The sequence below is a fragment of the Talpa occidentalis genome, unplaced genomic scaffold, assembly GCF_014898055.3.
Source record: "Talpa occidentalis isolate TD23 unplaced genomic scaffold, MPIMG_talOcc4v2.1 talOcc4.2, whole genome shotgun sequence".
In the NCBI taxonomy this organism is placed as follows: Eukaryota; Metazoa; Chordata; class Mammalia; order Eulipotyphla; family Talpidae; genus Talpa; species Talpa occidentalis.
The window spans coordinates 9,185,965-9,203,529 of NW_023602073.1; positions in this window are offsets into that span (position 1 = coordinate 9,185,965).

Here is a 17,565-nt window from a genome sequence, read left to right on the forward strand (position 1 = left end):
GTAAATACATTCTCTGGGAGTCAGACCACCCTAGTGATTTGTCTTAAAAGCCAAAGTTTGGGGGTCATAGCTCACAAGTCATAACACAGCCAGAAAACTGTTCCCTATGATCTCACCCACTGTGTTTTTCACCCAAATGCATGAAAGAAATAAATTGTTGTGTTGTGCTTTACTGATGTTTTGTGGTTTGTTGTTTCGGGTTTTGTTAGTGTTAGGTGCCTTGCTTGGTGACTGTTCTCCTTTGAGTGAGGCACCTTTGCATGCCTCATTTTTTTTTTAAGATTGACTTATTTATGCATACAAGAACTGGGGTACAGGCCAGAGGTGCAGGAGGGGGGCAGTGAGAGGATTCACCAGAGACAGAGTGGGGAACAGAACAGGCAGATTTACTGAAATAAACTGCTGAGGGGAGCAGCAGGCGAGACAGGAGAGGTCTGCTGCACCATGGGGGTAGCTCTCAGGCCTGGTCAGGGATAGAACCCATGCAGCAGAGGCTGCGGATAGCTTCACAGTGCTGTGCTTAACCCCTTGTGCCACCAGGGAGTCCCGCATGCCTCATTGCCTAGATTGGGGAATATGGCCTATGACAAGCTCTCGAGGGGCTTCATTTCATTGCCAGATGAAAAAACAACCAGCAAGTTTTTAAGTAAATGTCAATGAACTGTACTCCTACTGAATATGTTGTTTCAGCTCTATTGTGTAATATGAGTTGAGACACTTAGAACCCCCAGAAAACACCTATTCCAATGGTTCCTAGGCCATATATGAGTCCATTAAAAATGGACCTGGCTGCCTAGTTATTGAAAAGGAAAGAGATTCACAATATATCACTGAGTGAAAAGCTTTTAAGTTAATCTGTATGTAAATTGGCATCTTGAAGGCGATGGTCACGTAGCAGCAATTTCACATTTCAGTCTAAATAAACATGTGATAATAGGAATACAATGATACGATTGTGTTGTCCTTTAATAAAGACTCTGAAAAGCCATCATTGGAAAGGCAATTATGGGTCACTTTTAATGCATTTTCATTTTTGGTTTACCTATATTTTTTACCTTTTCTGGAAAAATCTGCAGGTTCTCCCAGGACCTCTGAGCTGAAGCTAAAATGCTTGAGAAAAAATGAACCATATTCCCTTTGGGCTGCTGTTTATCTTCATCTCAATTCTCAGTCTCCTTACAATTTGGTGGGGCAGGAGGGAGTCCCCCATATTTCATCAATTCTGACTTTATCTACATAAACTAGACTCAAGCAATTTGAAAGCTAGAGTCAAATTAGATTAGTAAACAAATCTATAAATGAACATTCTTTATCAACTTAAAGCAGTTAAAAGAATAAGGTGTCATAATTCCATTCAAAGAATTTTATGTTTCCTGTCTACTCTCTTGAAAATTAAAGATATGTCTCCACTCAGGAAAAGTCAAGCAAAATAAAAACTGTCAGTCTAGAATCTAAATTTCTAGAGAAAATAGGGTTGAGTCCTGTTAATTGTTTTTTTTAAGATTTATTTATTTATGCACACAAGAGCTGGGGTACAGGCCAGAAGTGTAGGGGGTGAGAGGATTCACCAAAGACAGAGTGGGGAACAGAACAGGCGGATTGACTGAAATACACAGCTGAGGGGAGCAGCGCAGAGTCAGAAGAGTTCCACTGCACCATGTGGGTTGCTCCCTGGATCTACCAGAGACAGAGTGGGGAACAGAACAGGCAGACTGACTGAAACACACTGCTGAGGGGAGCAGCAGGCGAGTCAGGAGAGGTCTGCTGCGCCATGTGGCTTGCTCCCTGGTCGGCTGGCCTGGGGGATCGAACTCGTGCTGCAGAGGCTGCAGACAGCTTCATAGGTTGTGTCTTAACCCCTTACACCACCAGGGAGGCCCAAGGCCTCCTGTTATTTGTTAAGAAAGATTAGCAACACTGAGCCTCTGATTTCTAGAAGCTTCAGTTATTTCTAGATTCTCCTATCTTCTTTTCTTCATCCATTCCTTTTGACTTCCTGCTTGTCAAGGCAATGATTTTTGACTCTACAATGATTACTATCAACTCTTACCTTACCCTACTCCTGCTTTATTTGGGATTTGAGGTGCAAGAGGACTGTACATTGTCATCCTGTTTCAACAAAGGGTGCTACCATCTATTGCATTATTTTCTGTTAGATGGTGCACCTTACTTGATTAATTATTATGTACATGCAAGCAATAAATATTGGTATCACAATCTTCCTAAGAGCTTAGCATCTAATTTGTTTCTATCATTTCATTTTTACTGAGGAAACAATGGTTTACAGCACTATGATTTTAGGGTATACAGGTTCACACCTCTTCAGAATTATGCTATCACACCACACCCATCACCAGAGTACCCATAATTTCCACCACAGTCCATTGGGGCCCCTCTCCCTTTTGCTCCCTATCCCCATCCTTCCCCCTCTGGTAGTTACATTTCTTTCTTTTTTTTTTAAAAGATTTATTTATTTATTTATACAAGCACTGGCTACAGTCAGATAGCAGGAGGGTGAGAGGATTCACCAGAGCCAGAGCGGGGAACAGAACAGTCAGACTGACAAAATACACTGCTGAGGGGAGCAGCGGGTGTGGCAGGAGAGGTCTGCGTGCCATGTGGGACCCTCGCCGGCGGCCGGGGGTCGAACCAGCTCTGCAGAGGCCGCAGGCAGCTTTGCAACCCAGCCCTCAAATGCTGCGCCACCGGGAAGCCCCTCTGGTAGTAACATTTCTACAGTCAGATTTCTAGAGTATGGTTTGACTGAGTTTTGCTCAGAATCTATTTTGAAAGGAATTATTAAATTATTTAGGCTGGCACTACTGATCAACATTCTAATTAGGGAAAGCTGGGCACAGATAATTTTAAACCCCACACCATGAAGGAAAGAAATGTGATGCAGCAGTAAGAAAGTCATCAGTAGTTAAGGTCATAGCCCTGATATTTAGTATGTCACTTAACCTCCTTGCGCCTCACAAGTCATCATCTGTCAGATAAAAGAGTTTTCAAGATAGAGCACAGGTCCCTGAATGTGTACTTTTGTGTGCCTCTCAATCCATGAATCCATAAATCTTCCGAATTCTATGTGGCTTTGATGCCACATCAATTTCCCACAATGACCAATAACCAAGAGTCATGGATCCTCCAATCCTGTGCTTCTCATGTGTGTCTCTGGGACTCAGCTGAATCTTCAGTAGTCCAGACAGAGATTTTCTTTTTCTTCTACCCAGGCAGGGAGAGAACTCTGCTGCTGGCAGGTACCTGGTGGGTACAAGCAATCCTGTGAATCAACTCCTTCTGAGGAACACCTGACAAATTGACATTTCATCATGTCCAGTGAAGGCCTGAACCATAATCAAGAATTTCCCAGACTGGTCCTTCCTTCAGTTCCCACCCAAATTGCACGACAGTAGAATAGAATGGCAGACTGACTAAGAACGTTGTCCAGAATGGGATGGAAATCGACAAAGAAAGTTGTCCAGAATCAAAAGGGAAATGATCCCTTAGCTCAGGTAATACAAGTAAAAGGCAGGGCGATCTTTGCATTCTCCTGCAGAAACATTTAAATGTTCTTTATTAGTTGCTCCAGTGCCCCAGGAAGGCATCTCCCTCTTCTTTTAAATAACAGCTTCCCCTTCCCTACACAGCCCTTTTAATACAAGTGAAAAAATCCAAATTCCTCATTTGTTTAGCTTGAAAATCCCCTGCACATTCCCACAAACTACTTCCTTTTCTCTCTTTTTAGCAAGACTCCCCTCTCTCTCTTTAATGAAGAGAAGTTCAGAGGGTTTTTCTCATGAATAGATGGCAGGCACCTGGGAGTTATGAATTTTAAAGTGATCATTTTCTTTCAGCCATGCTGGACAATGGGCACCTCCTTTTGACTCACTTTCACAGCTTTGAGAGGCTCTCAGATCAGCCACATTCCAATCGGACTGGAGTCAGATCAGAGCTGTGCTGGACCGCATCAAGGTCTCGCACAGAAAGACAGGGAGCAGATGGCCAGCACCGACCTCTCCTCCCCCTTTCAGCGCGCAAAGGCAGGCAATGTGGGAAAGCCTTTGCCTAGCATTTTGCCCAGCATTGCCTATTGATCCCTGAATAGAACCACCGCTTGCCACCAGCCTGTAGGTATGAACCTCTGTTAACAGATGGTGAGATCATTATGAGCAATTAATTCCTTTAATGTATCAGTGGGAACATGTTGGAAAGGGTGATGCAAGCAGCGAGTGAATAGTGAGCTTCTCACTCTGGGGGGAGAGCAGGAGTTACCTTGGGGGGGGGCCCACTGCTTGGAGTATCTTCCCAGGCTGCAGCTTTATGGCTCAGGACAGAAGCTGGGAACCGACTGCACAGAACCGAGGTGTGGTTTTCATTAACTAATTGTGAATCCTTCCCTTGCTTCGTGATTAATGCCAGATTTGTCTCTAGGTCATTTTTAAACACATGATCCACCCAAAAATATAGAGGCAAACAAACAAGTATTTGTCAGTAAGCCCAAGATGCATGGGGAATTATTTCACAGAAATCTGCAGAGTATCAGGTCATGGGTCACTTTTGCTTAACACAACTGTCGTCGTGACAGTTCTAAATTTAAAATAAATGTTTCTTTCAGCAAAGATCAAAAAGTGGTGCAACTCTGTACTTCCCAGCAATTGCATCTGCAAATTGAATGGTTGCAGGCATTATAAATGGGTACATTTAAAAGAGTCTCTTTCTTAAAATATCAGTTCATGTATAGAGTGAATTTAAACATAAGACACACATAGTCATTTTAGCAGCAAACTGAAATGACTATCAGTGGCTAACTAGGGAAAATTGGCACCCTCTTATTCAAGATATTGCTGATTAATGATCAATAAGATAAGGACATTTTTACAGGTTTTTCCATTTTTTAAATATCAGATTTGGTCATGGGAATGTTTCATTCCACAGGAAAAAGAAAAATGTTAGAATACTGGAGAGATTGCTGGGTACCGTCAGATTTTAGGAAGATAGAAAATACAAGAACAGGAAATACTGGCAACTATTCACTTAATTCATATTTAAATGACACTTTTTGCTTGTAATTAAGACACTCAAGTAGTGTCTCTGTTCATGAAATTTACATAACTGTACAATAGCTTGCCTAAATGAACAGCAAATGGCAGTTAACCTTGACGTGTATTATCTTAATTGAATAAATCTGGCTTTAATTCAATAAATTAAAAACATAGAAATAATATCGCAAAAGACTTTCTTAAAACAGACTCGCCATCCCCCATAAATACAGCATGGTACTGTTTATAGTTGTGTTGGAATGCTCGGACATTTTCCAGAATGATTTTAGAACTCTAAAAGCATTCCAGTACACATTCGCTATTTTTCCATCATTGTTTCCAAAGCAAATCAATGTCACTTTCTGGAAATCATTGATAAGAATATCAGAACACTGAATCAAAACACATAAGCATGCTTATTTGACATGGCTTCCTCATCTGGACTTCCAATTCCTCCACACCTCCATGGGAAATATGGTCTTTGCTTTTTTTTTCCAATCCTGTATGTCCAATTCTGCATCACTGGGTGACCCAGGGAAAAGACTAAGTCAAGGAAAATAGGTTTCTTACATAGGAGAGAGGCATTCCCACTGCTTTCCCATTTAAATCAGATTTACATGGACTGCAAATCCCTTCAGCATAAGGGAACTGACAAAAGATGCTGAATTCTCCCCTCCCAAAAAGTTTGTGGCATTAATCAGTGTGATAGTGTTTCTGTGATTATACAGTTAAGGAGAAGAAATCATGCAATATGTTTTTATTTGCATGAAATAAGTTAATGAGGCACCACCTGTGCCTTGTATCAGTTTACTGGGGGAAAAAGGCAGTACACAGGTGTTCTAAGAGCATCATGGTAGATTTTATACATTAATTTAAAAACTCTAAAACCTAAAACCATTTATCAGAATCCAGCAGTGTCGATTGCTAAGGAATAACCTACACACACAGAGATATAAATAAAAATCGTTGTGAAGAAATGCCTGGTTTCTTGGCTGACAAGAAAATAAAAAGCAGTAATTCATTCTTTCCTCGTTCTCACAGTGTTCACCATTGTACCATCTGCAATATACAATGTACATGCTCAGCCATAACCCGTACGGCTGGAAAAGAAGCATTCACACTGTGAATTACCATTTTTCCCAGCATCTAGCTCTAGTCAAAGACAGCACAATAATAAACTAGAAGCTCCTTTGTCTGTTAAACATTGTTCTTCATTACTACATGAAAAGCAAATTGTCTTTGTATAGAGGAAGAGTGGCATACACAGCCATGGGAGTGGGGGGCAGGGGGTTCCCCTCTCTCGCTGACCACCTCACAAACACAGAGGCCACTCATCTGTCTGTCCCCACTGGCCCACCCAACTCTGCTTCTGCAGGCCCGTTGAGATCACTTGTTCAGTTGAGTGTGATGCTGGATGTGAGACTCATTGCCTGCTTTTACACCGAATATCCTGAAGCTTACATCTACAGATTTTCTTTTTAATAATCACTTGAGTGTGTCCCTTTATGATGTTTGGGAGAAGGGAAGCTTCTCGGAGATGTTCTTTTTTGCAGAAGCTAAATATATTCAGCAAGTTATTATGGGTTTAGGTTGTAAGCGCCAAATGAAAAGAAAGCAAACAAACACAGTATTTCAAGCAGCGAAGATAGATAGATGATTATAGTTATAGTATATAGTAACCATGACCATGAAAAGTTAAGAGAATTTCTAGATTAGACCAGAGCTACCATTCAAGGAAAGAATCCTTGGAATGGAAATCAGTTATAAGAAATTAAAGATTTTCTGAGAATCTTTTTTCTTTTGGCTGTAATATGTCCCAACAAATTTTGCCATACCATTAGCTTGTTTGCAAAAAAAAATGTGACTAAATGAAAGATGGTAACATTTTGCTCATATGGAGTCCAATGGCCAAACTCAAGTCCTTATTTCAAATATTAAAGAACACTGACATCTGTATGAGCTTCAGTGGATCATATCCAGGCTGTATTGCCAGGAGAAGATATAGGGGACTCTGCAAGACATAAAGCAAGTTGCCAAAATCACATCTCTTAACTCTACCAAATAGAGACAGACTGGATGAAATAAGTTACCTCAATATCAGTCCCAAAAGAATTAAATTTATTGTTAAAAAGAATTGAGAGCTCATCAGAATCTGGTGAAAATCATTGGGATGGGTGGAGGGAGAAAGTCCAAACATTAAACTCTGGACATAAAGTAGCTGTTCTTGACCTACTAAACATAGAGCTCCCATATGATCCAGCAACCCCACTCCTAGGTATTTACCCAAAGGACACAGAAACATCAATTCCAAAGAGCACCTGCACCCCTATGTTTATAGCAGCACTATTTACAATAGCTAAGCTATAGAAACAACCCAGGTGTCCAAAAATAGATGACTGGATCAAGAAGAGGTGGTACATATACACCATGGAATATTACTCAGCATTTAAAAAAGATAAACACATGCAATTTGCAGCAACATGGATGGCGCTGGAAGGGATCATGCTCAGCGAAATAAGCCAGAAAGAAAAAGAAAAATACCGGATGGTCTCACTCATAGCAGGAATCTAGAAAACTTAAATAAGGGACCAGGAAAATGAATAACTATAAGAAAGTGAAAATCAAAATCAACAAAAAACTATGAACCAGAGACACTCTATGGGGGGTGGGGGGCAGGGAGGGGGAGGGACTGTGGTCAAAATAAGGGGGTTGCAATTGTATGGGGAATATAAAAATAAAATTTATTTTAAAAAAAAGTAGCTGCTTCTATAATGTTGGTTTCTGCAATATTATTTTGCTTGTGATCACTAGTTTTTCTTGCTTGCATATGGGAATAATACTGGGCTCAGTGAGTGGCTTTGGGATTTTAAGGCCAGCACATCATGAAATAACTGTAATAGTTCTTTCTCTATGTAGTAGGTTCTCAATAAATGCCAGTTATGTTTTCAGATGTAAATTAACATTTGGTTTTAATTTAGGGAAAGAAAATACTTAATTTACATTTGTTCTCTTCTTTGGAGAGACACGTGTTTATTTTTAATGTGCAATACTTGAAATAGTAACTTGAGAAATTATAAAATGTTTGTGAAGGTGATTATGACCATCGTTCTCAGTTCTGAACTCCTATTATTCTAGAGCATCCCCAAATGTCTAGTTCATATACTCAACCCAGAAATCAAGTCTATTTCACTATAGCTTGTCCTTGCAAGAGAAGTTTCTCTGAAGAGAAGCCCGCCTATGTATTTTTACCACGTAGCACGTGACTTAGGGCTAGTTTTGACTTAGGCAGACTCATCCTGTATAAACAAGACACTGACATCACCAGGAGACAGAGAGGAATAAACTCAATCCATGCCCATGAGAAAGTGGTAAAAATACATGAGTCACATTAGAAACATCTGTCTTCAATCCCAAGTTAAGGACTTCCCAGGCTAAGGGGCAATTTGTGAATCACATGATCTACGCTCCAACTCAAACTATGTGCTCATTGTCTAGATTCTACTAATATGCAAGAGGATAAGTTTTATTTATGGGTCTCTTTTTTAATAATACTGCTTTTCCTTGAAAGTGTTCATGCTGCTTTCTAAATTGTTACAACAAATATATTTTTTCTTTTAATTTTCAGCTTGGATGCTCCCTTGTTAATTCAGAATGACATTTGTTCCTAAACTCATAAAACAAAGCATATAATATCAGTCCCTATATTTGTATTCTCTCTCTCTCTCTCTCTGTCTCTCTGTCTCTGCCCACCCCCCATCTCTTCCAGGCTTTTTTTTATTTCAAAGAACATAGGTCACGTCTGTCTAGAATTCTTGATCTCAACTGGAGGTGATTTTTGCCTCCAGGGGACATTTAGTGATGACTACAGATAATTCTGTTTGTTTCACTGGGTGGAAGGGATGATACTGGCCTCTGCTAGGTAGAGGCTAGGCCTGCTATTGAACATCCTTTAAATGCATAGCACAGGGGCCTCCCTGGTGGCACAAGGGGTTAAGATGCAACCTATGAAGCTGCCCGCAGCCTCTGCGGCACGAGTTCGATCCCCAGCTGGCCAGGGAGGTGACCCACATTGCGCAGCAGACCTCTCCTGGCTCGCCCGCTGCTCCCCTCAGCAGTGTATTTCAGTAGATTTGCCTGTTCTGCTCCCCACTCTGTCTCTGGTGAATCCTCTCACCCCCCCAACACCTCTGGCATGAAGCCCAGCTCTTGTATGCAAAAATAAATAAATGTATAGCACAATCCCCTTGTCCATGCCCATGGCAAAGAATAATATGGCCCCAAATGTTCATAGTACCAAGGTTAAGAAATCCTGATCTAGAAGGGGATAAAACCAAGTAAACAAGATGAACCAGTAAACTAAATGGCACCTTTTATATCACTGTGTGTTCAGCTACCACCCTACCTACCCTTTCTTTCATTGTTAACTTTTTTCAAAACATCTCCCCTGCATACACTTTCTATTATTCTCTTACTTCTTAATTATCTGCAGTCCTGTTTTTTCATAATGAACAAATCACTGCAACTGTTCTCATTAGGGTCAAAACCTCCTTAATTGTCAAATCTAATGATCCAATGAACACTTTTTTATCCTGTAACATCTCTTTGCACTTGAATTGTTGACCAATTTCTCATTATAAGTCTCTCATCCATTGTTACCCCTGATACCTGCCTCTTCCAGTTTCATCATCATCAACATCTCATCAATCCTAAGGGTTAACACCTTGTGTCTCACTTCACTCAATTTTCCATTTGAATAGCCTCTCAGCAGAGGGGTTTCCCTGCCTGCCCTACCCTAAGTAGCACCATCTGATCTTTCTATCCCCTAAACTTGCTATTTTTTTAAACATTTATTTATTTATACAAGAACCTGGGTACAGGCCAGATGTGCGGGAGGGTGAGAGGATTCACCAGAGACAGAGTGGGGATCAGAACAGGCAGACTAATGAAACACACTGCTGAGGGGAGCAGCGGGCGAGACAGGAGGTGTCTGCCTCGCCATGTGGGCATCTCTGCAGCCGGTGGGGATCGAACCGACACTGCAGAGGCTGGACAGCTTCACAACGCTGCACTCAACCGCCTGCGCCACCAGGGAGGCCCACCTTAACTTGCTATTTTAATAGCATTTTACAACCTGACATTATATGTTTATTTTGAATTTATTTTTTGATTCTCCCCTCTCCCTTTACCTCCAGAATATGTGTTTCATGACAGGACGGGAACCATGCCTAACCTCTAAATTAATGAAAGATTGAATACAAGAATAGATGAATAAATGGGAGAAAAACTATGAAGTATTTTCTACTTCACAGCACTGCACATAGCTCAGTGTCCTATATGGGTAGTATCTGTTTGCTCAAAACTTGTTTCTGTATATCCTGATACATTGAACAAAGTGGAAGCTCCTGTTTTCAGAACCATTTCTCTGTCTCCTTTGATGCCTTCTTTGACTGCTTGGCTGAACCCAAGATCCTGTCCTCAGTGTTATGCCATCCCCTTGCTGTGCTTCCCCAACAGCATGTTCCAAGGTCCTACTTGAGCGACTCTGATAGGATTCTGTGTCACAACCCACATCTGTAGAGCCAGCTGTGTCCTGGGTCCTTGGGCAGACCAAGCAGTTCTAGGTCAGTGCTGTTGCTGGTGAGTGTTACAGCAAAGTACAACATTTGCTCGGCTGGAATAAAGAGACTGAGGAATACAACAACGATAAATAGACTCACGAAGGAATTTTCATCAGAGACCTCTTTACGTGCAGATAATTGTCCAAGGCATATGGACAAAGAAATTAAAGATAACCAAGGTGTATTTCAATGGATTATATTTGCGTGCCTATCAAATGCCTTCCCTGCACTTTGCAAACTCCCCTCTTTCCTACTTCTTTTTGCAGATTCCCTACGGTCAATTCCAACGCTCCTGCTTATGTGAGAAAATGTTATGTTCCTATTTTCCTAATAGTGATCTATTTAAGATTAATCAGAACAAAAAAACGTGTTTCAAAGCCCTAAGAATCCACATGGAATGCCAATTACATTTAACAGAGAAAGCACAAGCATCGGAAGCAGACATGTCACTAAAAGAGATGTCATTGCTTTTTCCCCAACTACGTTGCCTTCAAGGGTTTTTTTTTTTTTTTTGGTTTTGTTTTTATTCCTGATTCTTTTTTTTTTTTTCAATCCAGTCTCTTTGCCTTTAAAGATAAGTTCTCAATGGTGGCCGATGGTTGAAAGCAATCTCGTATAATGTGGGTTATCAAGGGTGGTTTGAAAGGAAAGTAGTTTCCAACTGGGAATACCAAGCAACACAAAGAAACAGAAGACAGTGTTCGGCCATGGCTGCATGTGCACCGAGGGCTGCCTGTGGCTGGTTTTATGCATGATGCTGACCTTGAAATACAAGTTTGAAGGTTGTTCTGAGACATCACCCACTTTTTAAATTTTCAAGTAGACTTGAACCCAACAAGCACCCAAGAAATGAAAGATAAGCCTCCCAGGTGGCACAAGGGGTTAAGACGCAACCTATGAAGCAATCCGCAGCCTCTGCAGCATGAGTTCAATCCCCGCCTGGCCAGGGAGGTGACCCACATGGCACAGCAGACCTCTCCTGTCTCGCCTGCTGCTCCCCTCCGCTGTGTATTTCAGTCAATCCGCCTGTTCTGTTCCCCCCTCTGTCTCTGGTGAATCTTCTCACCCCCACACCTCTGGCCTGTACCCCAGTTCTTGTATGCATAAATAAATGAAAGATGACCTTTCTCATAAATGTGAGATAATTACATAGATTATTCTTAAGACCTTTCAAAAAAGTAAGCCAAGAATATAAGGAAGAGTGAGTTTAAGCACTTTGGAAACTATGAAGCATTAGGCAAACCAATATCTAGCTGGCATGAATAAAGAACAGTTACATTTTTATTTTATTTTGGCTTCCATATTATTTTGGCTTTGCACATTTGGATGCACTTTGTCATGTAAGTAAGATTATTGGGTGTTGCTTTAATTATGAATGGAAGTCAATTCTAGAGCAAAAGTAGAAGGAAAAAAAGTTACTTTGCTCTTGCTGAACTTGTTCCAGGAAGTTTGCATTTGGAGTTTTTATTTCAAATCAGTATTTACTTTCTAATTATCTTCTGTATTAATATATCTGGATGTTGAGATATAGACTTGATGTTCTCCTTGAAAAGTTTCTTATTTCTGGCCAGCCATGAAATGAATTTAACTGGCAACCTGAAGCCACGGGTGTTTCTATTTCTTGGGTGTATTTTAGCACATTTTCAACTAAGAGAGATAAAAGAGGTGGAATCATTAATAATAACAGCATACATTTAATTTTTTTTAATGTGATGTTAATTCTCAGGAAACTTGTCAAAATCTTGCAATTTTTTCTAGGGAAGCTACAATAGGCAGGACCAAGAAACCTGGTCATTTGACAGGCTACTACGCTTTTAAGACTGATCCTCATAGGAATTGCTGGGTTTGCAAAATTGTGAAGAGACTAAACGGCTTAATCAACCTTCGGGAACATTCTTATCTGCAGTCAATCTAAACTTCTTATTATCAAACCACTCAAGGGATGACCCTGTTGGAACAGAACATTCCACCGGGAACAATGTGAGTAGCCTTCCCTCCTGGGGATGGGAGGCAGGGGGAGGTTGATCCACAGCCAACGCAATATTCTTTTTCACCTTCAGTCTCTGGAAGTAGAAACTTAAAAGCCATTTCGAACATTAACTCATTATCCCTTCACTTTCAAGGCAGGAGTTGATTACCCTTAATTTACAAGGGGACACTGGATTGAGAAGTAGCTTCATTTCTCTAATGTTCCATCAAAGTACTCTGTGTGGGACTAAGAACAGAATTCAGATCTTTAGCTCATAATTTAGCCTGTGCCTTGACATCTCCATAGCATCATATTACAGGTAGGACCCGCCCCATCTTTGAAAAAGAACGAGATATTATTGACAAAAATCCTTTTGTGCACATCTAAAATTCTGCTTCTTAAATACAGGTGGCTGTTTTCGAAAGAGAAATAAATTCAGGTATATAAATAGAGCAGTGGTTTCATTTTATTTATTTTTCTAGGAGAAAGCCGCTCTGTGTAGTAAGAGTGCAAACTAATGAGCATGTTCCTCAAAGAGACAAACTAAGGTAACCCTGATTGTTTTGTTGACTTTGCTAAAGGCAATGGCCCAAAGCATTAGTAATTAAAACCCATTTAAAATTAATTTAATTTCAGGAACTCCACAAACCCATAAAATCAGACACATGCAAAATTAACAGCTACAGATGCATTTTTGAAACCAGTGATTTTCCCAGTAAAAAGACAGACCAGAGTGCAGGAGAAAGGAAGGGTTGTGCTTGGAAGAGAGAGTGAGGAAAAAAAAATGCCCTGTATTAACCTGACAAGTTTGTCTTTGAGCTCCAGTCTGCTGCTTCAATGACAGCAAAATTTTATTTAGTGCAAGTTCAAGTTGCTGAAGCATCATTCTGTCTCCCCAGATATGAGCCAAACTGGACAGAGGCATTTAGAAAAGTTCTTCTGGGCAAATATCAAATGTAGACACATTTCTGAAAATATCAGTGCTTCCATTGACTGCAGTCTTAACTGTGCAAAAATTAAGCAACTACTTCCTGCAGTGAAGTGTTATCCAAACTTTGCACGGATGGAAGTTTTGACTATTGCTGGCAACTTTAAGGCATGGGTTTAACAGTTGTCACATGTTGATGTTTGGAGAAGCGGTGAATATATTGAAGCTTTGGTCCAACTATTATTTAAAACTGTGACACTGATGCGTCCAGATATAGAAAAATATGTCATTGATAGTAAAATCCAAGTGCAGGGGTTTGAGTATAAAAACTGGAGATAGAGTAGCAGTGTGGAAAAGCAAGGGAAATGATGATGAAAGTAGAGTTTCCTTTCTTTCCCTGTCCCTTGCAATCTACACTTCACAATCCACACTTCCAGGCAAGTGAATGACCAAGTACTGAAAATAAAATTGCCTAGAAAAAAGATTTAAACTCTTTCTAGAATGCTATTCTTGAAATGAATCCTATTCTTTGAAATGGCTCTAACGCTGCAATAAATTGCAAAAAAAAGAAAAGCAATAAACTCAGCTGTCCCTCCTCCAGTCTGTCTCTTACTTCTCACCAGCTCTCTTGTAGGTGAGGCTGACAACTCTTTGGTTTTGGCACAGAGCAGTTTTTGAAAGTCCTTCAAAATCTTAAATCTGCTTTCCTGAGCTGCCCAGGATTGAGCAATAGTGGACATAGGTTAAGGAAACTTAAACTTCAGTTTCCTTACCTGTAAAGTGAAACTTTATTTATTTATTTATTTGTTTGTTTGTTTATTTGTTTATTTATTTATACAAGCACTGGGTACAGTCAGAAGCACGTGAGGGTGAGAGGACTCACCAGAGCCAGAGCGGGGAGCAGAACAGGCAGACTGAAGAAGTACACTGCTGAGGGGAGCAGCGGGCGGCAGGAGAGGTCTGCGCACCATGTGGGACCCTCGGGCCATCGGCCAGGGATCGAGCTGGCGCTGCAAAGGCCACAAGCAGCCTCGCAACCCAGCGCTCAGTCTCTGCGCCACCGGGGAGGCCCCAATGTTGTCATCTTTGACAATTCTTCCTCACAGGGATATTGTAATGAAAAATATTAAAGTATTTAATATGATGCCTGGTTCTAAACTTTTTCATCAGTATCACTGTCATCAGTCTACTTTCTCAATGTTCTCTTTAAAATATAATGCCGGGAGCTAAGCAAACATTCCCAAAGTGGTGTAAAGCAGCATGAAGGATAATGTGCAAACTATCCCCCTGGATCTGAAAGGTTGTGTTTGTTAATGCAGTCTGAGGGTGGCATATTTGCTTTTTCTCTTTCAGCCCCTTAAATATAAAAGTGTAAAAGGGGAAAAACACACTCAGGGATACATTGGTTCTATTCCACTTGTTCAGATTTAGTCAATAAAAACAATGTATGCCAAATAAGGACAATGCTGGTACAGGGAGGGGCCTCCGTGGTGGCCAAAGGCGTTAAGTCTTAGCAATCCACAGCCACCCAGGGATCCCCAGGGATCGATCCCCAGGGAGCTGACCCTCATGGTGCAGCAGACCTCTCCTGTTTCACCCACTGCTCCCCCCAGCAGTGTATTTCAGTAGATCCACCTGTTCTGTTCCCCACCCTGTCTCTGGTGAATTCTCTCGCCCCCCCCCCTCTGGCCTACACCCCAGCTCTTGTATGCACAAATAAATATTTTAAAAAAACACTGGTAAAGGAAGGCCACATCACCCTTCTTTTCAGAGAGAGAAATACTTATACTTCATTCATTTATGCACTGTTGGTTGTTGATGTTAATTGAAATGAGTGGAACTGAGTCAGAGTGGGAAGAGCAGGTGAAAGGCAACTGAAATTAATGTTAAAATTTTCATGTCCTCAACTGGATTTCAGATAAAGCCCTACCCATCTCTGCGTCTCATGGTTTTGTGGCTTCTGGAATCATACCACTTGCTCAACTGAAATATTTCTTTTAATGGTCTTCAGATGGCTTCTGTGTGATGCTTTCTACATAATCCTTCCCATTCCCCAGAAAGGAAAAATGATTGAGAGCTTTAAAAAATAAAAGGTGCCAAGTTGAAAGGTTGAACCACCTCCATCCAGATGGTAGCAAGTAAAGGGAGACGCCCCCCAATATACGCCACCGACCCTACAACTGCCTACCACTGGCCTCCTTATTACCCCGGATGACTTGTTTAAAGCATCCTTGCTTCAATCTGTGCCTCTCCAAAGAGAATGTGCTTAGAAATAACCTGTGCACCTTGTTAAAATGCAGATTCTGATTCAGAATATCTGGGCTGGGGATGTGGCTCCCAGAATTCCCACAAGCTCTCAGGTGATGGTGATGTTGCTGGTTCTGAGCCCAAACTTTGAATCGCAAGGGTGGAAGTCATTTTAGCTAGATTGTCAGTTACTTGTAGCTGAAATCATCCTAAATGATACAATCCTCAACTAGCATTCTCTCTCATCACCTCTTACCCATGTTGATGAAATCCAATTGAGGACCTGAAAATTTTAACATTAATTTCAGTTGCCTTTAACCTGCTCTTCCCACGCTCACTCAATTCCACTCGTTTCAATACCCCCACCAGCTCCAGCACCTTCTCATTCTTTTCCGCCTTAAATAAGGCATTCACAGGCCCAGCACCCTGGGCGTACAAAGGCGCCTGTGAATGCTGGGTGCATTAGCCTGGCTCCGCCGCGGGGAGCTTGCCAGCGCACCTGGCCCAAAGGTGAAGCAGCTGCACGCATGTCAGTTCCTTCCCTGACATCTCCAGCTCTAAAGAGAAATGCTTGAGCGCTTTTGCAAATCAAAATCTTTTCATCCTGAATTTGGTGATTCACCCTGAATGGCGTCTTCTTGGAAAGTCTGTAATGCACTATTGTGTAAGATGGGTAAAATTGGCCTGTCTCATTGACAACACTCTTCTGCTCATGGTGCAGGCTGGGCTGGGGGAGGTGAAAGAGTCACAATTAAAAGGGTTCTTTACAAACGGGCTCCCTCCCGGGTCTGAGCGTCCAGGCGGGTGTACCTGCGTGGGTTGGGCTGTCTGTGCTGGTATTACCACCTCGTTGGTTCATGACATACCCTCTGGATGAGAATTAGGTTTCAGCAGGTATGAAGATGGTACTTGTTTTTAACAAGGCAAATTTACAAAGCTTCCATACTCAAAAAAGTGTGGGGGAGGCAGACATTCAAAGGCCATGCCAAATTTGCTTTTCCCCAAAGCAGAGAGAGACAAAGGAAATCTCAAGCATACCTCCCAGACACAAAGAACAAGTGTTTACCCTCCAAATTCAAGCCAGTGAACTCAGCTCATTATCCCAGGAGCTGGTCACTAATTCTAGCCAGTTTTTTTTAAAAAAATACCTAGGGTCCCATTCAAATAGTGAAGTTTTAGCTTTGTATTTAGAGTCAATTAACATTTCTTTTAGTGCCAGACAGCGCTACCCTACAAATTTTCTCAGATATTGGCTTATTTAATCTTTTTAACAACTCTGACAGGTAGATATTTGAATGATTAAGTCTGGAATCTGAAATGTGCATATTGAGTCCAAAAACTTAACACCAGAGGAAAGGGTAAAATTGCTTTTGCAAACTATATTAAATAGTGCTAATGTAATTTTAGTGCATCAGAACTGGTTTTTTTTTTTTTCCCCACACAGCCGAGGTAGACCTCTCTGTGGCTTCTGCCTCAGTGATGTTCTTTGCAGACAGAAGAAATAACAACCAGAATTTTGTCTTTTGTCCTGGTACCTCCCAGACCTGCATTTGCAACCCAGGACACCATTGCTGGGAGGAGACTGTGTAAGTCGGGAGTCAACATTGGCCCATGTTCATTTTTTGTGTGGATGTCTCAACTTCGACCACTTGTGTTTGTGGCTGATATTTTCAAATGAAGAGATTTCACATAAAAATCTGGGTTTTTGAATTTGCTGCAGAACTCAGATGATCTGTATCCCCTGGACTATGGATAATTGTGTGC